Here is a 23,368-nt window from a genome sequence, read left to right as displayed (position 1 = left end):
TTGTAAATAAAAGGGTCCCTCTAGTTAACAGAGCTTGCTGTGGTTCCTGATTAAAGTGGCAGGTCCTCATTGAAGCTGTCGCGAGACCAGAATTCTGGCTTCTGCAAATCACATACTTGTACCTTATGTGTGGAGTCCCCCTGAAGTGTGAAATACTGTGAACATGAAGTCCCAGACATGACAGTTCACTGTCAATCGATACTGAGGGCGGGAGCTGGTTTCAGGTTCACACAGTGCATATGAAAGGTTATTAGGGTTTCCTATTTCCTATTTAGACTATGCCGCCATGCCCCATATGGGCCTGTTTCAATTACCCTGTGAATAGTAGGTGAGTCGCTGCCACCAGCTGCATGACCAACAAAAGGACAGGGAGGATCCATGGAAACTTTGGTAGTTAATCAGGCTGGCCATGGCAGGGGAATGTTTGGTCATCCCCCTACTGAAGATGCATCATGTAGTCCTCCTGTCATATCCCAACTAAATATGACCAGGGGGACTGCACCTGTAGGCTGTGTCCACCCAGAGTAAACGTGTCTCTGCATATGCTGTGTGGTGAACATCAGAAAATGTGTGCAGATTAGCCCCACACATTTTCCGGAGGTTGATCTACCATCATTCCATTTCATTTAAAATTTCAAAAAAGCCAAAGCAAGCGCTCACCCACTGTGAGGATGGTCGAATTTCTCACACCACCACTTGTAGGATGAGCCAACCCACCCCCGACCAGATTGTCCTGTTGCACCCCTGATGATCCTAGCATGTCCACACTGTACACCATGATTTGAGAATGCATGGTGGAGTTGTGGAATTGCAGCTAATCGAGCAAAATGCAACAAAGCCGTGAGCATGGGATGTTCATGCATCACTGCATGCAGTGCTAAGTGGACCGGGCCAGGCCCCGGCAGTAGGGTGACCAGTTGCCCCGGTTTTCCCGGGACTGTACGGAGAAATCGCTGTGCATCCCGGGAGTTTTTTTAATTTTAAAAACCCCATTCAGGGTTTCCAAGGGTGGGAGCTATGGTCCCAGTTTCTGGCAGGACCGGATTTTGAAATCCCAAAATCGGGTCCCAGCACCACTCTTCCAGCGTGAATGTGGTTTGAAATGCGTTTCACGCACCCATGTTCTCCCCCTTACCCTCCCCGGCGCACTCCTCCAATGGGAGGATTGTGCCTGGGAGCACACACCCTCCCAGCCCCACGCAAAAGGCCAGCAACATAGAAGTAGGACTACCGTTTTATTGTATTTGCGGTTGTCCTACTTTTATGTCTATTGTCTGTCTGTTTTTTTTTAATGTCTGGTCACCCTACCCGGCAGTCTCCCAAAAGTGGGGCTGAGCTGGGGCCCCCACCACACCATGGAAGGACACATTTTCCTGCCACAGCCGCGACGGGAGATGCGCCCGCCATTTTCGAGTCAGGCTAGCTGAAAGAAGTACCAGACAGCCACAGCTGTGGCTGGATGGCACTTCTGTCAGTCACTGTACTTTCTCTTGTGACCCCTTTCAAGGGGTGTCACAAAAGTAAGTTACTGTCCTCTTGTTTTCCTGCCGCCCTCCCCAGGTCACTGAGGTGTCTTTGATCCTCGGAGAACATGGGGACTCTTTGCTAATTTCTATGTTTATGAAAGAAGGCTTGAAAAGTACACAATTCAAGCCATCTTTTATAAAGCATTGCCAAGGGACACAGACGCCTCAGACTTTGTCCCTCGTCAAAGCTTTATGAAAGATGGATTGAATTGTGTACTTTTCAAGCCATCTTATATAAACATAAAAAGATGGCTTTAAAAGTATGCCAACCATAAGGTAAACACACAAATATATAATTTGTATATATTTGTGTGCGTACCTTACTATGTTTTGTGTACTTTTCAAGCCATCTTGAAGTACACAAACGATAGTAAGGTATGCAAACAAATATTTAAAAGTAAGCATTTATATATTTATGTGCGTACCTTACTATGGTGTGGGTACTTTTCATACCATCTTTTATAAACATAGAAATATGCAACATATTTCTATGTTTATTAAAGATGACTTGCATAGTACACAAACCATAGTAAGGTATACAGCAACCAACCGAAAAGCACACTTAAGATCAACGAACATCACAGCTCTCTTGCTCTTCTACCGCTCAGTCCTACTAACCCAGCCCACCCTCTTTCCTTCCAGATCTGCCATAGCGGCAGGGGTCTACTCCGGTGGTGAAGGTGCGCAACGAACGGTGTTAACCGGACTGATGTTGCCAACAACACATCACATGTCTCTTGCTCTTCTCCCGCTCATTTCTACTAACCCAGGCCACCATCTTTCCCTTTCAGATCTGCCAGAGCGCCAGGGGACTACTGCGGTGGTGAAAGTGTGCAGCATAAATATCCTTTAACATTAACATACAAATATATAAATGCATGTAAGCATTTATACATTTGTTTGGTACCTTACTATGGTTTGTCTACTTTTCAGGCCATGCCCATCCTGCAAACCACGCCCCCAAATTAAACCCCCCGCCCCTCGATTTCTTACCCCACTTAAAGCCCTGACTTCATGCAGTTCACGGTGCGCTTGCAAGGTTTCTGCGTAGGTGAGGTGGAGCTCCTTGACGTGCAATGGTAAATTATTGAGCAAGCACATTTTGCCCGCTCATTTTTTGCAACTGCAATCTTAATCGTTATCATTAAATCTGAGGCTGTTGCACCAAGAAATAAAAAATCTAACATCAATCAGGTTTTAGGGTGAAAGTCTAAGAACAAACATATATGCGAGTGGGGAAGAAGACAGTGTGTGTACGACTCGCGTGGCTATCGGCATTTAACTCGTACGTAATAAGCACTTCGTTGGCAGCAGTTGCCAGTAAGTAACCGTGCCATGCTAATAAAGTCACATTAAACTGAATTGAGATGTCTTCGTTAAGAAACGCTGAGCCGACTGCGCCTGCAAATACAGTGCACTTACTGCGCAGAGCTGAGGAAGGAGGGGGAACAGGTGAAGGGCGCACCAGCAGAGGGGAGCGTTATCGCACCGCCCCCACGGGCGAGGAGGCGTGGCTATGCAGATCGCCGCAGGCGAAGGACCAATGGCCATGGCGAGGGCGTTTCTAGGAAGTGGGAGCGGGCAGCGTGAGGTGGAGAGCGTTCAGTGGGAGTGCAGCCCGGGCAGAGAGGTGTGTGCAGTGCACCCGTGGCTCTGTGCTGGAACCTGAAGCAGTCAGCGGCTTGGAGAGCCTATCGCTACGAATTAATTAGCAGTGAACACAACCCATTCTTTCGTGGATTCGGATACCTTTAGTGAGTTTGGAGTACCTTGCATTGTGCTCGGCAACACTTCTGGGTTCGGATTATATTTGAACGACCGTAGGCACTGTGCCTTGAACCTTGAGTGCTCGAAAGTGAACAAGGACAACCCGGGAGTGTGCCCGGAATCCCCCCGCCCGACCAGTAATCCGGGGGTTCGACTCAGTGAGCCCTTATCGTTGGTGGGGCTCGCTTGGGGTGCCCTGCCACCACCCTCTATCCGTTTTTCCTTCAGTGCCCTCCTCGTCGTGCACAGCCGATCACAGGGTGGCCTCTATCCGCCTTCGTGTACTCTGGATGTAGGGCGCAGCTCTCCACGGATTGCCCGAATCTCCACCCTGCAGGTGACGCACCCGGAGGTACCCCACTGACCCCGCCAGGGGGCCGCGGCCGACATGGAGCTGGAGGTGTGAAAAGTAGAGGACCCCCTTCGCAGGTATGTAGGAGTGCCACTGTGGGGAGACTCCTGGCTGTAGGGGTAGGAGGCGGTGGATCTCCTGGCACTGGATTCTGATGGGCAGTGTATGGCGATCTTCTCCAGTGGAGGGGTACAGTCTGGGGTCCCAACGGGGGATGATGTGTGCGCGGCCGCACACGGACAGTGACTCTGAAGAGTAGGTTCGGATCTAGGGCAGTGGGTCAGAGGGCATACGACGCTTGGGTGCGGTGCTGGGTAAATGCAGCGGACAGGTGGAGTTTCGGGTGCTGTCAAAAAAACCATGTAGTTTTCTCCAGTAGCAAAAAGACGTCCGTTCGAATATATTTTGTCATGTTTCTTACCTTAATTTCTCGGCCCGTCTACACCACAGCTGATCTTTATCCCGTGCCTGCTGCCCTCGTCTTTTTCTCCCCCACTCTCTCGTTTATTTGTTGTCGTCTTGTCTCCCTGTCTCACCCCCTTTATTTCTTTTCCCGGTCTTCTCTGGCCAGCATTCATAAAGTAGCCTTGCCCCACACACAACCAGGCATGTTGGCTTTGTCCCCGGGTGTCTACTGCCTGTGGCTACACTCCTTCCCGTGCACTTCCATAGTTACCAGGGTCTCTATTGCATCCCCGGTGTTTCCATCTGTGGCCGTCACTTCCCCTCTCTCTTCCCCATATTTGGTCCATGGTTCTCTCCTGTCTACATGTCTCTTTTCTGAGCATGTTATCCTTCATCTAGACCTCACACCTGTGGATCTGTCGCTGCCTTCCAGGGGCCCTCTACTCTGTCCTTTGACATTGGGATTTCCCCCCATGGCTCTGTCCCTTTGTCATGAGGCTCTAATCATGCGACTGTCCCTTTTGGCCAACTCTGTCCCTTTTGGCTTGGGGGTCTTCTCCTGCCGCAACTCTGTCCCTTTTGGCTTGGGGATCTTCTCCTGTCGCAACTCTGTCCCTTTTGGCTTGGGGATCTTCCCCCACGACTGTCCCTTTTGTCATGGGGGAATCGCCCCGCGACTCTGTCCCTTTGGCATGGGGATGTTCTCCTGCTGCGACTCTGTCCCTTTTGGCATGGGGGATCGCTCCGCGACTGTCCCTTTGGCATGGAGGTCTTCTCCTGCCGCGGCTCTGTCCCTTTTGGCATGGGGGGATCTTCTACTACGACTCTGTGCCTTTGGCATGGAGGTGTAACCCGTGACTCTGTCCCTTAGCCCTGGGCAGCGACTTTGCCCTGTCGCGCCCGCATCTGTCCACTTAATACCATTTGCAATTGTTTCTTAACGTTTCGTTTCCGCATGCGGCTCTGCATCGTCCCTATTCCTGCGCGTGTTTCTGACCGCGGTTCCCTACCTGTCGCCTCTGTCCTCGTACCTGTCACTCTCGCCTTCTACTTGGTCGCTTTGCCTCTGCGCTTGTTCTGCGTCCAGCAATACTAGGCCTCCAGGGTCCTTCGCCAGCGAGAGACTTGACAAATGACCACCCCTTCCCATGCCGCTAGTGCGACTCTTCGCCTATTTTGCGACATGGCTCTTCTTTCCCCGGCGCTTCCGTGGCCATCGCGCCCCCTCGCACCTGTGATTTTTGTTATGCTTCCGCGGGCCTCGTGTCTTGCCAATCTTTGCCTGGTGACCTCTGTATTTGTCACTTTCGCTCGATCATGTGACTTTGTCCCACAGTATCTCTCGCGTCATTGTAGCGCTTCGCCGTGAGCCTGATCTCTCCTTCCTCGCTTACTCCGCTACAGGCAGCCGCGCTACAACACGCCGATTTCCCCCTGCAGCCTTGAAGCTCCCTCTTTCTCTGTAGCCCCTCGTTTACCTTCACGCTGTCACTCGCCCTATAGAGCCGTTGCTTCCATCAGCAGCCTGCCAGCCTCTGCTACCTGCACTTTCACCTTCTCTCACCTCTCCCTCCTTCTGCCCCGTCTTGCTTACCCATTGCGCTGCCACTTTCTGCCCCGTCACACTTGATTGACTCCTCTGGCATTCGTTTCACATGTGAGTCCGAGCTACCCCACGACGGACTGGATGGATTAATTAATTAATAAATAGACGTGTATAGCCGAGCTACCCCACGACGGAGTGGATGAAGGATAAATGAATAGACGTGTACAGCCGAGCTACCCCACGCCGGGGTGGATGAAGGATAAATGAATAGACGTGTATAGCCGAGCTACCCCACGCCGGGGTGGATGAAGGATATATGAATAGACGTGTATAGCCGAGCTACCCCACGCCGGGGTGGATGAAGGATAAATGAATAGACGTGTATAGCCGAGCTACGCCACGCCGGGGTGGATGAAGGATATATGAATAGACGTGTATAGCCGAGCTACCCCACGCCGGGGTGGATGAAGGATATATGAATAGACGTGTATAGCCGAGCTACCCCACGTCGCAGTGGATGGGTGAATGAATAGATTTGTAAAGCTGAGCTACCCCACGCCGGGGTGGATGAAGGATAAATGAATAGACATGTATAGCCGAGCTAACCGGCGCCGGGATGGATGATGAATACTTATATAGCTAAAGTACCCTACGCCGGAGTGGATGTAGGATGAATGAATAGACATGTATAGCCGAGATACCCCGCGCCGGGATGGATGAAGGATAAATGAATAGACATGTATAGCCGAGCTTCCAAGCGCCGGGATGGATGGATGAATACTTGGTTATATAGCCGAGCTACCCCACCTCGGAGTGGATGGATGAATGATTAGATTTGTATAGCCGAGCTACCCCACGCCGGGGTGGATGAAGGATACATGACTAGGCATGTATAGCCGAGCTACCCGGCGCCGGGATGGATGAGGGATAAATTAATAGACATGTATAGCCGAGCTTCCCAGCGCCGGGATGGATGAAGGATAAATGAATGGACATGTAAAGCCGAGCTTCCTAGCGCCGGGATGGATGAAGGATAAATTAATAGACATGTAAAGCCGAGCTTCCCAGCGCCGGGATGAATTAATACTTGGTTTTATAGCCGAGCTACCCCACCTCGGATTGGATGGATGAATGATTAGATTTGTAAAGCCGAGCTACCCCGTGCCGGAGTGGATGAATGACCAGACTTGTAAAGCCGACCGCGTCAAATACAGCGCCACGTGGCGTTTGTCGGGCCGACAGAATATAAAATAGAAGAGGCGTGTTGTGCTGGCACTGCTCTCCCACTTGCCCTTACAGCGCTCCCTCCTGCTGGGCCCCTTCGCCCAGCGCCTCATTCTCCCGTTGCCTGCTCTGTCGCTGCGGTGATATCGCTCCCCTCCCCCAATCTGCTGCTACGTCGTTAACATGTTTCCCGCCGAGCTGCAGTTAAATGTATGAATGGACGAGTGAGCACATAACTGGGCGCCATGAGAGGACTCGCCTCGGTGCTTCTCGGCTCGGGTGGGGGCTAAATGCGTTGCGTTTTCAGTCTCTTTCCCGAGTATATATACCCTGTTGAATTAAAGAATGAGGTTTGTGCCACTGCTTTTTCGAGTTGCTGAAACGGCTGCAGCAGCGTGAGTTTAGGCGCTGCTTCTAGTTGCTTTCGGGCGGCCCAGCTTACTTTGCGCCTCCACGTGTATGGATGAATGCACATGTGCAATCGCGTTGCCTCGCGGCATGTTCTAGTTGCGGAGTGGCTTGTACTTGGTATATGTCATTTTCCCAGTTGCATTCTCGAGGTCAGGGACTGTTTTGTGGGTCGTTCCCCCATTCAACCAACAAAACAAGGTGCGATGGAGCTTTAGAATGACCCTTAACCCCTGGCATCATCGTTCGGGGCGACCTCCCCCCCCCCCGACCCCCCCCCCCCCGACCCTCGTTCTTCGCCTGCAAAGCCATTGCCGAACTGGGGAAGGACAGACCTCGGGCTTAGAACGATGCCCGAGGTTAGGGTGAATTCCTAGTGCTCTAGCCGCTCTCTTGTTTTGCTGTAGTACCCCCCCCCCCCAATATCCCGACCTTCCTCCCGCTCTTTGCAGCAACCTATCCCGCTTTCACGCGTGCCAACACCCCCGTATGGGCGCACCGCGCCCGTATTTTACTTTACCCCCCCCCCCCCCCAGCATCTTCCCGCGCCTCCTCCCCCAGTGCCCACCCCGGGAGCCGTTAGTTCATCTTTTGCAGCGGCCCCGCGAGAAAAGCACTTCTCTGCAAACTGGAACCGCCACTCCAGAACTCATTATTGTTTCCAATTGAGAAATGCATTAAGCTAATGGCAGCAGCCGATCCGTTTAACAGGAAAAGTGGGGAGGGGAGGGTAGCCTCTGCCGATTAGCCCCCGCTGGACTGTGCCGCAATATACGGAACGCATTGTACCCCGCCCCCGTTCGCCATTCCATTCGTTTACGGTGGGAATGTGATTTGTATAGATATTTGCCAGACACTATGATTGCCGTGTACATATCGCCGAGAGAGTAAACGGTCCAGCACTACCAGATGGACTCGTGCCCACGGATTCACCTCTCCACTCTTACCTGTTAGCAGCCTATTGCATTCTGGGGCTTGTATGCCATGTGAGGGAGATCCAGGGGCATGGACAGGAGAACTGTATTGCGTGTACACTGTACCCATTGGCTGTCGACACACTACGTGTTGTTGTTGGAGCTATTTACACAATCTGTTCTACGGTGTTTTCAGCTGTTGAACTGGCACATGAAACGCAGGGGCACTTGCTCATCTCACGCTGTGGAGAGAGGAATGCAAATGTTATTTCTCCCGTCCCACTTGCAGCGCTGTGCTCGAAGAACCGGAGAAATCGGTGTAGGCTTTATAGAGGCACACCTAGGAGGGGGTCCCGCTGTACCCATGGTTTCATTCTATTTCAGCAACTTCCTAGGTGCGGCTATCTCACAGCCTCGTTGCAGATTCCCTCAGTGTCTCGTGCCACACGTTGCCTCGGTCCGTCGCTTTGCACGTTGGGCCATGTGGTCCAATAGTTATGAGATACTGAACTACAGCCCTCCCACTGTCGCCTTTTTGTTTTCTACGCCTATCCCCCAGCCACTGGTAGTTCTCTGTGTGAACACCCTTTCTCTGATGTCTGAATGGAACACGTAGATGAGCAGTAGCCAACCCTGTCCGCCTCCGGTTGTTCGGGCCTACAGCCCCCATCAGCCAGTGCTGCAGGACCTGCAGCTGTAGGCCGAGTCAAATGGAGGGAGACAGTTTGGCTACCACTGCTTTCGCTGTTCCTAAGACGCTGGGTGGGCCTGGTCTCTTGAAAGAGGGCTGCAGGGGTGCAATGAGCTGTTGGGTCAAGCTGACACAGGGATACCTGAGCACTGTAACGCGGGATCTGCTGATGGATGTCCTGGCATGGGGTAATAGAATATGGGCGCTAATGATGTTGCAGGAGTTCATCGGACCCAAATAACATAATGCCAACATACCTCGAGGTTCCCTCGCCCAAATACATATTGAAATCCCAGGTGAAATCGGATAGTCAAACTTCATTTTGTAACCTAGAAACATCAGTTCGTAAACCCCCCCCCCCCATGTCTTGAGTTAAGTGGCCGTGGATTTCTGACAAAGAGCAGAGCTGGGTTCAGGGTGAAGCTTGCCAAGTCTGGGGTTTGATTTATTTACAGAGAGCTGTAGCTTTCTTTGGAATCCCTGCCCTCCACATGCAGGGTCCTCGCTTCTTAATTTGCTCCATGTCTGTTAGGTTTGCAATTCCATATCTCCTCCTGCATGAAGGGCTTGGCACACTGCCTGGTTCATGATGCCGGGTCAGACTTCACTGCATTAAGGGAGGTCCTAGTCTCTTAGCTCTACTGGAAAACACAGAGGCAGTCCACGTGGGTAGCCCTACCTCCCTGGCACACACTCGCTCCTTCTATGGTCTCCAGGTTTGTACTTTAAAAAAAAATCTGGTATACCTTTAGCGAGATCGCAATTTCTCTGCCGGGAGTGTTTTGTTTTGTTTTTTTGTTGTTGAATTAGTCACTGCTAGGAGACTCTCGCCTGGTCATTTATGTCTTTCCTGAAAAGGGAATATGCAGCACAGATCCTCATGACCCCACAGCACTGATTTTTTTTTTTTTATTGCAATCTCTAGTTCTTGTGATGCCATTTTTTTCCCCTTCCATTAAGTGTCTTTTGAACTCCCTCGCCCCCCCCCCTAGCCTCCATTTTGTGCTGAGCTAAATTCACAGCTCTGTCCTTGTGGGACTTGTGTCTTAACTCATGGGTTATTTTGGTAGTCTCTTTTAAACCATCTGAACCTTTTTGAGGGTTGGCATCCACAAGAAGAAAACAATCGGTTGACTACGATTCTATGTCACTGGATGCCACTGTTCCAGTCTAGGCTTTTGTTTAACCAGCAGATGCATTCTGGGAGTTGTAGTCCATCAACTACAGTTGAACAGATTGGGCTGTTCTCATTACAGCAATGATTAGCAAAAGGAAATCCCAGGACTGGAATCCTGCTATCTTGTCGGCATCTCATCACCATAGGATCATTAGTCCACAGGAGATTTAGCTGCTGATGTCTTCAGAAATATGGGGAGGAAGGATAGCTCAGGGGCAAGGTGTTTGTCTTGGAAGCAAGGCAATGGGTGCAACAGAGGTTTGAATCCCGATCCCGTGCTCAGAAACCACTTCCTGGTATTAAGAACAACACAATAAATACATAATGAATATCACAGTCGCCCTTTGATTTCGTGATGTGCCTCCCCCTCAGCTCTCCTGCTGTTCCCCTTACTCACTCCACTACCATGTCACATTGTTTCAGTTATTAAGATTGCATCGACTATTGTCCCTGTCATCCTCTTGGAGCAGGCTTCACTTTAAAGGGGCAGTGGGATGTGCCCTGCGAGTCCAGGTGGGTGACTGTGCTTTTTAATCCTGCCCTTGCAAAACCTATGCATTTGAGGACCTTTCTATTCACTGTGGTGGATTCCATTGTCTTTCCAAGGCAACAGCTCCCAACTGAGCCTCTGTGTGGTTTTAGACTGGTTGTTTAATTCTTTAAGCCTCTTTTAAATTCTCCAACCCCCCTGCACGCTCAGCAGATAGTAACTGATTAAGTGTAAACGAATTGTGCAGAGTCTCAATTTACTGCCCTCTCCAAAAAACTGTTTGATGCTGGCCAAAAATCAGTCAGTGTGGTAAGGGAGGAACTCTGCATTGGAAACCGCACTGCATGCCTTTCATGCGTTGCTTGACAGCATGGAAACGTGCATGGAAAATAATTATAAGCTAGGGTTGCAAAACTGTAGCAGTTTCTGTCCCCAGACCCTCTCCGTGAACTTGTTAGATGTTTTCAACACAACTCTCAAGTATCCAATATCGGTCTGGAATGTTCAGAGTCCTGGATTCTAAAATCAATTCCCATTTGTGGCCCGGTACTTGCTGTACTGCATTTTATAATGAGAAATGTAACAAAAGCACATGGCGGTCGGTCACTCCCTTTAGAGCGGGGTGTAGCCCGCTATCACAATTTAAGTGCAGACGCGACTGAGCCCCCCCCGCCCCCCATTTGCTGGTCAAGTGAGTATCGATACATTGGTTAATAAAAACACCAGCGCTTCAAAGGAAGAATTCGGCATACAGGGCTAAATAACACATGATATTTCTATTCTGGGGTCTGAGCTGGCAGGCCACGGACTGAGTGAGCATCACCGCACTGGCACCGAACAACTTGTTCTCTGGACCAAGCAAGCTGATGCCTTCCCTCGTATGATGATTTGTTCTGCATCAGAGGCTTAGACTGGGTACGGCCTGAGCGGGCAAGGCCCACCCAAAATCTGTACAGGCCCACTTGGCAGCTCTGTGTGAGCATTTACAGATGTTAATGGCACCACAGTGGGCACAACTACATTAGCTTCAGACCCCACTTGTTAGACAATCTTGGCTACACCTCTGTTCCGCATTCTGGAGAGGAATAACTTTGCCCCATGGATTTGGGATGACTAAACTCCATGCCTGAGCCCTCTGCTGGGGTGGTGGCCAGCGGCATCCATGTCACCAGAACACCACTTTTATTTGACTTGCCTGTCTGTTTTAGGAATCATTTCTATTGGTTGCTCTGGGAAATGGTTCATTTGAATTTTGCTGATCCTCCGCTCTCAGAATGTGTTAGTTGAGTGGAACCCTGGGGCTAGAAGAGCGATGATCATTGGCATTTTGTCGTATACTCGCTCCAAGTTCAGAGGCTTTTGCGCAACACAGGGGACAGAGGGCGATGAAGGAAGAATGTAATCCACTGCCAAAAAATGAATGTGTTTTTTCCTATACTCATCTTCACTGATGCTTTATTTGAAGATTGTATTTCTTTTTTTTTTATTGTTTACGCCTCGTGGGCAGCCAATAGCTTCAAACCAAATGCTGGTCAGCCAATAGCTTCACACTAAATACTGCAATGTTGATGTGGATTGGTGGGGGGCGGGAGTCAATGCGATGAACTCTGGTGCTGGTTATGCGCTTGGCATTAGGGTAGGGTGGGGTGGTTCTGCTTGGATTTAGGCCAGCTCCTTCTGGTGCCATGCCTGCAGTACATACAATAGGCCCATGCTAGACAAGTTCCAGGGGTGCAGCCAGGGAGTGTGAATGGGCCTGGTCCTAAAATATCTGGGAACGGGGCAACACATTGCATTTTTCCCAGGGGTGGTGAAAGGCGGGCGTTTATCCTTGCTATTGCTCATGTCATGCCAGTGGGTTCTCGGTTAATTAGTCGTTTGCTACTTCCTGTGCCTAGTTACTCGCTGTTAGTAGACAAAGGGGTCTGCACTCTCGACCTTGTGTTAGTGATGCAGGCCAGAATCCCATATACTTCCCGAGTGAGGGGTGCAAAGCACCTATTGTGTGGGGGTGGTGCTTAATATCCCGAAAGCCGTGGCCGTGGTGCTTGGTGGTGCAAAGTTGTTCTTTGTGATTGATGTTTACATTCATTGAATGGTCAGAAGGAAGCGTGAACGGGGAAGGGTAGAATCCTTCTGTCCTAATGTCCCTACAACTAAAAGCCTGCTGTTAGCAGCTAGGCACTGCATGACCCAACCCCCCCCCCCCCCACCCACTCTCCTATTTGATTTTCGTTTGTGGGACGTAGCTGTAGTTTAGATACTTGTGTTGGATTTTTCTATTTGATTTATGGTATGACACATGCCTCCAGGGGCGGCTTCACGGTCCAAGAGTTTGGTACAGAAGCACCCATTCAGCCATAGTCCGCGGACTCCGAGCACACATTACATCATGTATTAACACTGTATGGCAAAGGGCCTGCCTGTCAGTAAAACCTTTACAGCAGCAGGGTTGTATGTAGAGTACTTTCTGTGCCTTGTGGTTCTCTTTTAGGTTCTAAGCTGCAGACGGATATGTGAGAAAGTTGAGTGCCCTCTTGCGCTCCGGAGCGCGATACAATACAGCATGCGCTGTGCAGAATGGTAGTTTATGGGTTCTGAGACTATACCGCCATTTCCCACTCAAAATGGAATGGACTGTTGAAGCCTCGTGGGAGGTTATCACATCTGTGTGGCTGGCATCAACCTGCAGGTTGCTTGCTACACTGATGCATCAACCACTGGTCCTTGATGGTTTCTCCTTTGCAATAGTGGGTCAGAGATCAACCGAGTTCTCCCAGGAGTGTTAAGTGTGAATTAAGATGTGTCTGGGGCGGCTGTGGGTTGGTGCGTGGAAGCACCGTGAAAGGTACCGGTTGCAGTTGATTGAATAGCCTGCCTCAAACAAGGAGTGGTGTTTATGCCCTGGCCTACGGCGGTGTGTTGTGCATTCGTGATGGAGTATTTGAAACAGGACAATAACAGAAATGGATTTCCTCCTTGCCCCCACCTCACAGACTGCCCCAGGACGGTATTTTCAAGGTTTTAGGCCCTGGTGATGAGTTGTTTCCCAAGGTGACAGGAAACAGTGTTGAATGCCAGTCGTGACCATAGGATAGGGTCCATCGCCTCTATTAATGCCTTCATTGGCGAAGGGCACCCTGCCCTGGAATAATTTTGTGGTTGTATAAGCACAGGTCGGTACCGCAGGCTGGGTAGGGGGTACGGATTTTTCCTTGCCCACGTCAAGAGAGTAAATCTCCCCTCCGGGAACTCCAAACTTGCAGAATCATCTAGGAGGTTGGGGTTAGGGCTTTGAATACTGCTTTTTTATGTGGTGTTTTTTCTAGTATGAATTCGCTTTTAATGGAAAATGAAGTAGGAGGCCTTCAATGGAGAATAAGGAAATGCCTGTTTTACACAGTTTATTTATTTATTATTTTTTAACGGGAAAACCTTTTTACATGAAACTTGGAATGGGCATGGGAAATGAAAATGAAACCCCGGGGCGTCTCCGTCTCCTGGCAGAGCACTTCCCTGGAGACTTTGGTCAAATTAACCCCAGCTGTTAATTCATGGCAATCTTGTAGGCAAAGTCTTCTCAAGGTTTGCTCTTGTGCACGGGACTGGGGTACGTGTGTGTGTGTGTTATGTAGTGCAATGTTCCATTTAAGCCAAGTCGCACATGCCAAAAAGCCACCTGTAACCATCTCTTGAAGTACACCTCCAGTTCAGCACCACATCGGCATGGGATTGTGGGTGTGCAAATGTGCTCAAACGCAAGCCTGTTTGCTCCTTTGATCAGTGCTACTTTGTACATGGCTTAATCGGCCCAAGGTGTTTCTCAAGAGTGCAGAAACATGTATACCTGGTTGCACCTTTATTAGGGGTCATCGGTGTAGTAAAGTCCGGCAGTCTTGTGGTTGGAGCATTGGAGCATGCTTCACAAACACCAGCTAAATCTTGAGAAATGTCTGCCTTGGGGTGATTAAGCTATGTATAAAATAGCACTGCCCTCCAAAACAAAGGCAATTTTCTGGAGCAAACAGGCTGGAGTTGGAGCTAATTTACATACCCACACTTTCTTGCTAGTGTAGCTCTGAACTGGAGGTGTACTTCCAGAGATGGTTACTAGGTGGCATTTGTAACTTGCCTCAAATGGAATATTGCACTTTCACATTCCAGATGGAATTGTTTTTTTTTCTTTCTCTCAAGCCTTTTTAACCCCACCATAATTTAGATGGTAGTTTTGTGTATATTTATGATGTGTGGTTTTATATAAATGCTTTTTGGACTTCTAGATTATGTAGTTGTGGTGTATTTGATGTTTTCTTGGTCTCATTTTGTAAAGGTTTAACTGTTAAACCATATATAAATATGTATGATACACAAATATCTTTTTCCGAGCCACAAGTTCCTGAGCTCGTAGTATGCTTGTCGCTGCAGGTGAATTATTGACAGTATTACCCAAAAATAAAAGGCTGAATGCGCTTTCATTGCGCATTCGACTTGGGCAAAAAAGTTGAAGCACATAATGCCGAACATGGGGAGCAGCAGTGCAGGGGTGTCCCCAGCTCGCCCTGTTTGGGATTATGGGCTTCAGGGGTTGCGGGGTGTCCCCCACTTCCATGAAATTGGAAGCAGGGGACAATACATGTCAGAAAGGACCGTGCAGCACCAGCTCCGTCCTACTTTGATGGGAGGGAACTGATGCTGCAGGGGAACAGGAGAGTGGGCAGCACACCTCTGTGTGTGCTGCTGAAAAAGTAAGGGCGGTTAAGGGATGCAGGATGCCAGATAACGTGATCTATGTGATCACTCGCTGCGCAGCACAATTTGAAAATTCGAGATTTTCAGATTAGCAATTTCGTGCTGCATAGTAAGCCAGTAGATCCGTTCTGACACATACAAGAGTTGCAGAGCAATCTGGACTGGTTTCAGATCTACTGGCATCCAAAGAATCATGGAGACTTGTGCCTCTCTTTCTTGGCCTGTAAGACCCAATGGTCTGCAACCTGGAAACCATCATTAAAAACCAAAAGAACTTTCTTCAAAACTCGCATGTATTCCCTCCTGTGTTTTTTGGGATTTAGGGCCCGATTCATGGAATATTTTCCCGGTTCAAAGTGACTTTGCACTGCCGACACAAACCCTGATTCATGGAAATGTGCAAAGAGTATTTTTCCGGGAAAGCCATTCTGAAATGCAAAAATGACTGCACCGACTTTGCCCGGCAAAAATACACTTTGCACAGTTCCATGAATCGGGGTTTGTGTCGGTAGTGCAAAGTCACTTTGATCCGGGCAAATACTCAATGAATCGGGCCCTTAATGTCTTTCTGGCTAGTGGACAGAATGTAAACGATCCATTAAGCAGAATATTAAGTAAAAAGCAATTCCTGTAGGAGCTGTCTCCCATCAGTGAGCTTAAGGCATTTGCTTGGGAAAATCTTGAATCTGTAATGGGCCAATAGGAAAGGCGCAGCAACTAGATGGCTGCCTGTGCTAGGTTAGACTACTCTTCTGCTGGTAGCCTGAGGGCCTTGCGGTGGAATGCATGAGTTTGGATGTGTAGTAACCACATGCTTAGACCAGGCGGATCTGTAACTTTTTAGAGTATGCAAGCGGCCGGTTCTTACCGGATATGATTTTCAATACAGATTTCTTGACTTTTGTGTAGTCTACATTTTTTTTTTATAGTTGTATATATCATAGACCTGTTTTGCTGTATAAGCATGTTCTTCACAATGTCAATGGGGAGGGCTTTAGTAGGAAATTACCCCAGATCGTTTTTATGAGTGGTTGAGAGAACTGAGTCCCACTGCACAGCCGTCCAAAACTCATTGCTGGGAAGGGAGGATGATGGAGAAATCCCTACGTTTTCATTGGAGGGCGGTTTTCAGAAATGCTTTTCTGCACAGCCAACCCACCAAATTCAATGGGACACTGAATGGGATTTTAAGAGACCGGCATGTTTTTTTTTTTTTTTCTTTTTCCAGCTCGTCTGGGTATTTTCATCTTTATGGAGAGTGCTGTATTTGTTACCTGGTGGCTTGCATGCCTCTCGCCTCACCCGCTTTTGGCGAGTGTTACCTGCCCTGCACACGGTTTACCCTCCCAGCACTCTTGATACCCCCTCCATAGACTTCAGTGCGCTCACACCCATCCAAAATAAAACACCCATTCACCCACCCTGGCACCTTCGCGGATTCAGAGGTACACGCTTAGAACTTAAGCAATGCTGTTTTCTCTGTAATGCTCCAGACTTTTCCCAGAAGCTGGCGTGCCAACCAAATACTTCTGAAAATAGAATAGCCCGTTTCCCGTATCCTTTCCTTCCTCTAAGCTCCTTGTCATGTTTCCACAAAACTGCGTACGTTTCCTCCACTGCTTTGCATTGCAAGGGTTCTGGGCACCATGGTTTAACGATGGGGGATTTGTTTTGTATAATAGTCGTTTATAATGCACATGAGATTGTCTCTTGCCACTTACGGGAGTGCATATGTATTGTTTACACAAACCGCCTATCTACATAGGTTCGGGGACAGTGCATCTCACATGCCTTATGTTATCCAATATATATATATACTGCACCCGTTACCACTATGGTCGTCTTGCGGTGCCTAGATGTTGCCAAAAGAGTGTGTCGTTATACCATACTGTAATCTTTCAAATCTCAACCCTCCCTTCGCTCCACAGAAGTAATCCACAGTTCCCTTAATACTTAGATCGCTGGCTTATTTAACAGTTGTGTTTAGGCAAATGATGTATCTAAAGGCTCTGCTTGTGCTTGGTGAGGTGTCAATATCGAGGGGAAGGTTAAATGGTTTATCTCCAGACCAGCAGATTGGTTCCAGGCTATCTAGAGAGGTCTTGATGACTAGCCCAAAGCAGGTTGAGTTTAGGTTCTTTTGGGTTAATATCTGTTTTTTTGTTCTACTTTTAAATCCGTTCTCCAGACATACCACTTTTTTTTAATTTTTTTATTTTTTTTTGGAGTGATTGTTTGGTGCAGTGACCTTGAAGCACAACCTTGAATGGTAGGTAGACTGACTGTCTCGAAAGTAGAGCTGGGGTACAGGGGTGGGATTCCTTTCCTTGTCGCTACTATTTAAGGGATGCGGTCCGATTGACATGCTAGCGATGCGGCAGACTTATCGCAGTATATCGCCTTCAGAGCCGGGGACCAGATGACTTCATGTCACCAGGGGACCACAGTTTTATTCTTGTGCTGACTCATGACTAACACATGGCTTCTCGTTATTGCAATTTGTTCATTTCAGTGGAACAAATAAGAACTGACGTGTGAAAAGAGCACATGTCTGGGGAAGCAAGTATCCCAATGGCATGGCGTCATCTACTCACCTCACTTGATTGGACCCTCATGGACTTGGGCAGACTGGCCAGACAGTCTGTTGCCAAATCCGAAAACTTGAAATTGCACTGATAAGAATCTAATGCTATTGTTAATCTGTTTCCCTTCCGTGCATTTCAATATCTACTCGGTGCAAAGAAGCAGCTCTCCATCTGTTGCACTTTGCAGGTTTCATTAAATGACTTGGATGTCTTTTTAAGATCTGTGGATGTCCCTGAATTAATAGCGCGTAACCCTGAGGTTGTACTGAAATCCCCCTGGAATTCTGTGCCAACCCTGGGGATTTCCATTAATAACTATTACTGAGATTGAAGTCAACTTTATTACCCTAATTTAAGCCGGTATTGCCAGGGTTAATAAAGGGCACATGATAAATCTCACCTTTCAAGTTTGACACCAGGGCAACCTTATAGAGATGGTATATAAATATGTGGTAGACATGCTTTCAATGACATTTCAGTCCTAGCCTGACGATGAGACGTGGCGGCTCTTGCTGTGCCCTCTTACAGCTCTCCCAGGTTGGCACGCAGAGGTTCTTGGCCTTACTTGGAAAGCCGTTTCCATCAGAGATCTCTCAGAACGTTTCCCTGGTACCCCTGTGCTTTGGACAGTGAAGCCGCCACACTGGGTGCAGAGCATGGTTCCTCTTGGTGACAGGTTCTGTGGAAGCAGGCCTGCTTCAATCTCCAGTTTGTGGTCACTGAGCCTCTACCCGGCATTTTTTGTCTGTGTGGTGCATTCTTCACAGAGTTGAGATAGTCTGCTGTGGTGCTCACTATAGCTGCTCGCTCTTCAAAGTTGGCTTTGTCTCGGTTTTTTTTAGCTTACGCTCCTTCTCGGTGATGGTCCTGGCTGTTGATTTATATATATTTACTTTTTTTTTTTTATTATTTGATTGTTGGGCGCTTATACAGCAAGTAAAATGCGGTTTCAAAGCACCCACAGGGCGAGGAGAGAGAACAAGGGAGTGAAATACATTACAAAAACAATAAAGAGCAGTGGTGGGGGGAAAAGGAAGATGATTTTGAACCTACTATGCCTTGAGTATTCAGAATGTGCAAGTGCAGCAAAGAGGAGGGCAGAGGGGGTAAGTGCAGGGGGGTCCATGCTCCTGGGTGAGCCACAGATGAAGTGCTTGGGTTGTTGAGTGCTACATGGCCTGGAGCCACGTTAGGAGGAAGTGCAAACCTCTAGGGCGGAGGATGTGCCAAGGCAAGTGCTGAGGGTAGACAGGAGCTGGGCTGATTGCGTGTGGGAGGTCAGGGGCCCCAAGGATGCATAAGGGCCCGACACCAATCACAGCAATCGTAGACTTGCAGCATTGCAAATGTGCTCTGGACTAGATTTCTGTTCATGGAGTCCCTTGTGCAGTATTGGGGTCTCTGCTGGTCTTAATCGGCTGAAGCCATAATGCAACTGTCCTGCTTGCAAACAATGAGACGTCCACGTTTTTGACTTGTTCCCATTTCTCAGAGGTTCTGCGTGCCAGTAGTCTGTTTTCTGAGACGGGGTATTTTTACTGAACCTGGGGGGGGATTTGCTGGTCCCCAAACAACATTACACTTGGCAGGATAATACTGTCAACAAGCTTCGGATGTCTTTTTGTATAGGCTTGAATTTATCCTGATTTAAATTAATTTTTATAGTCATTGACCAAAATGTAAACATGGGCCGACTGCATAGTGGGAAAATCACTTTGGGGAATGGTCCCCTGTTAAAATTGGAAGGTGAAGAAGGCATCGGGGGCATTATTAAGATGTAAATGTTAAATGTTTTTGTTTGTTGTGTAATATTTTAAAGGTTTGAGTTGAAACCAATAAAAAAAATTGTAATTATTTTTTTGGTATGATGAATACAGTTTTAGGCTCAAATGCATACGATTTTACGGTCAAGTAAGCATAATTGTGTGCCTACTACTTCTCCATCACTAATGTGACATTTTTTTTTTTTTTTTTTTTTGGAGACCACTTTTTTTTGCCTTTTCCTTAATCGTTGCTGTTGGTCTGTAGAAGGACCAGGGTTTTCTAGAGACTTTACTGAGTTGGGCTGAGAATTTATATATTTTTTGAAGTGTGCCGACAGTAGCCTATTTTTGTATGCATCGTGATCTTTATGTCCAGTGTTGCACGCTGTTTATTTCCTATTGTATTTTTGTGCTATTCGCAAGCAGCCCTGAAGTAGGAGGCGGTAGCGGAGGCAGCTTTTGGTGCCGGGGGCGATAATGGGGCATCTGCGGGAGTGTGGCTGGGGCACACTGGGCGCCAGAGGGCTCTGCCACTGGTAAGAGGACCCTCGAGCAGGTTACACATAAACAGAGTTGGGCTGAGGGTGCAACCCTGCTTCACTCTGCACATTTGCTTAAAGGCACCTGTTGGCACGTTCACTCTGCAGCTGATGGAGGAATACATTGGGTTTGTCATTCGTGGTTCACCTTTTCCCCCCTGTGCAGGAGTTCACAGAAGTGTAAGGATTACATAGGCATTTTTGGGGAGTGCACATAAGCTTGACTGTAATACTCCTACAGTTATGGTTGATTACCCCGAGGTTTTCATGTGCTGGTATCTTGTGAGACCTGGCTGCAGCATTTGGAATGTTCCTGCAACATTCACAGCAAGTGACAGAACTTGCAGGGTTAGCTAAGAATGACGTGCACACATTTCAGTCACTATAGTCCATGCTCCTCTAATGTCAGAGGGCTGTGCGGCGCCCTCACCCAGTGCTCCGTCAATGCCATATGTGGATCCTGGCACCTAGTTTCCTTATTTATTTTTATTCCATTGTCCCGGAAAGTCTGAAGAAATGATACTGTGCAAAAATAAGAACGTTGGAACCTACCTCGATGGTGTAAATTATTGCCAAAACATTGTTATGCCCATGACAAAATATGTATTTAATCCACCCCAAGCAGTTGAATACAAAATGAAATCGAGTACTTTGTCTATTCTGTTTTTATTTTCCTGGAATATGTGAAAACAGTCGCAAGAGGACAAGACATGGATAGCATTCAGAGATTGTGTTCCAATAACAAAGCCAACACCCGAAACCCTTTTTAATTCCACATTCACTACTGCTCGCAGTAACCTTAAACCCCATAGACTATCTCTCATCCCTTGCTGCCAGAATCTACAGGCTGCCAACTCTTGCCACTCGCCTAGGGTAGTTGAATCTGTAGAATTGTCAGCCCTAGTCTAGCTGCTTCATCCTGGAGTCTAGGCCTAGTCTAGCTGCTTCATCCTGGAGTCTAGGCCTAGTCTAGCTGCTTCATCCTGGAGTCTAGGCCTAGTCTAGCTGCTTCATCCTGGAGTCTATCCCTACCCTACCTGCTTCATCCTGGAGTCTAGCCCTAGTCTAGCTGCTTCATCCTGGAGTCTATCCCTAGTCTAGCTGCTTAGTCCTGGAGGCTATGAGAATAATGCTTCTATCCAAGCCTCCACAGGAATTCCACCCTGCTCTTTCGATGGGTCTCCAACTTCCTCCTAAGGATGTCAGCAGACACACCTTAACCTCATTACCCTTTCCTTTTCTTTTGCTTTGTAGTCGTCTCCACCTTAAACAGCCACGTTTGCAGGCTGTGTTGGTCACTCAACATTGTCAAATCTCTGAATAAGCGAATAAGTGTTAAAAACTAAAAATCCAGCTCACGCCTTAATACGGATCGTTATATCTCACAGAGTAACCACTGGTTGGTAGTACTAAAGTAGTCTGGTGGGCATGATTTCATTGTGTTTGTTTTTTTCTCAGCTGCTTTGCCATTGTGAATTATGTGGCACTCTACTTGTAGATTTGAGTCCAAAAAAAGTCTGACGGATGCTGATTGGGTGGTTGGGAATGCGATCCAACCATTGACCGACTGCAGTTGAAATCTGGGAAGGAACTAATGTCTTGTGTCATTTCAGGTGTTTGTCACTGACTGACGCTTTAAATTCGGGTGTAATGGCGAGATATATTTTTGAGGGTGGCATGGACCTCTCCCAACAGGTTTCACTTCACGGATCCCCTCTGGACCCTCTGATGGAGTACACTGCCTGCTGCTTGGCAGACCGATCACCATTTAGCACTGTGAAATACAGGCAGGCTTGAACCATTTACACATGTCAGGGTCTCGTGTAAGGGGAGAACCAGAGATGAGGGACATGTTTTCCCCTCAAAGGGAGCTTAGCAGCAGTACTATAATAATTTTAATGCAGCCGTAGTACACCTAAAGGAAATCCTGCCCAACAGGGTGTACCCCACACTTACATTTTCCCCATTTAAAGCACTAAAGTTTTGACTAGTGTTCGAACGAAAAAAGCAGTGTCCTACAGCAAGAGCCCCAATGGCTTTGATGCCAAATGTGCAGAAAAACCGTGGGTACTACGCAACATGTCAGAAAGGTGTACGTGAATATCATTTCCCCATCGGGCTCCATTTGCACTTCGGAAGGAATCTCGATGCAAACGTGGCTACAGTTTGTCCAATTGGTACATATGAAGGATTGTGGCCCTCGTCCCAACTTACATATTTTTGGTGCAAGCACCAACAAACATCCCACTTTAATTTCGCCTGCTGAGTTGAGCTGAGCAGGCTTGTTAGCTATAAACCTACTTCCATTCCTGTATGCCATTTTAGGCTACGGTTGCTGAGGCATTTTCTCCCAGAGAAGGGCCTGTCACTGTGCTGATGACCATCTCCCCAGGGAAGACGTAGCCCCAAAGCCAAGAGCTACAAGGGAACACAAAAAGAAGCCAACAAACCTCAGACACCCAGTGCCAGAGCTGAAAAGAAAAGACAAGGAACAGAATGTATGCAAAACCTTACTTTGCATACATTTGCATCTGCTATGGGTGCCAAAAATGCTCTTAGACATTTGTTGGACCTAATTACATTGAAATTGCCACAGTGTGCAAATTAAATTACTCCAGAAGAACAGGAGAGCAGAAAGTTAACGTTCCCACGGTTTTTATCCAAAACCGCAAGCCCCTGGACTCCGAGATGTACACATCTCGCTTGGTAAACTCGTACTTTACCAAGCCTGATGTGTGCGACCCCTTGGTGTGCTAGAGCAATAATATGTGTGTAATGTGTTACCATGTAATATGTCACCCATTTACTTTGAGAGTCGGCTAATCACCACTGACTGACTTTCACACGAACCTTTGTCACTCTTGCCCAGGTGGGAACTGCAGCGCTTTCTCTTCCGCTAATTTTTGTGGATGTGGCCAAAAGAACAAGTAGTAGCATGGTGTTTGGGAGGGGGAAGGTTCCCCCTATGGTTTATACTGTCAAGTACTGATTACCAAATTTGGTGGCTCGGTAACCGGTTCTGTCCTGCAATTTAGTCATTGTTTCTCTCTAGTGCCCCAGTGCCATTTGTTGGCTTTAAAACAGTTCTGCCTATATCACGGTCATTTCACAAAGATGTTCACACCGGCGTGGAATATATGGAGGACAAATAATGCTGATCTTGCGTAAGGTTGCTCTGGTTGCTAATGCTTGACCGTGAGTCCATTGCATGCAGTTGCTTTAGTTTAGTCAT

At 48.0% G+C, this 23,368-nt stretch overlaps 1 protein-coding gene across 2 annotated transcripts in view; it reads left to right on the top strand.

The window, feature by feature from the left end:
• Positions 1–3,588: 3,588 nt before the first annotated feature.
• Positions 3,589–23,368, top strand: part of SEMA3F (semaphorin 3F) — a 365,356-nt gene continuing 345,576 nt past the window's right edge. For both annotated transcript variants that reach the window (XM_069644139.1, XM_069644138.1), the window contains exon 1: positions 3,589–3,722. The gene's annotated coding sequence lies outside the window, so the exon portion shown is untranslated. The remainder of the gene's footprint in view (positions 3,723–23,368) is intronic.

The sequence above is a fragment of the Ambystoma mexicanum genome, chromosome 2p (genome assembly GCF_040938575.1).
Source record: "Ambystoma mexicanum isolate Mex_15411 chromosome 2p, UKY_AmexF1_1, whole genome shotgun sequence".
Classification (NCBI taxonomy): Eukaryota; Metazoa; Chordata; class Amphibia; order Caudata; family Ambystomatidae; genus Ambystoma; species Ambystoma mexicanum.
This window is presented reverse-complemented; position numbering and strand designations above follow the sequence as displayed.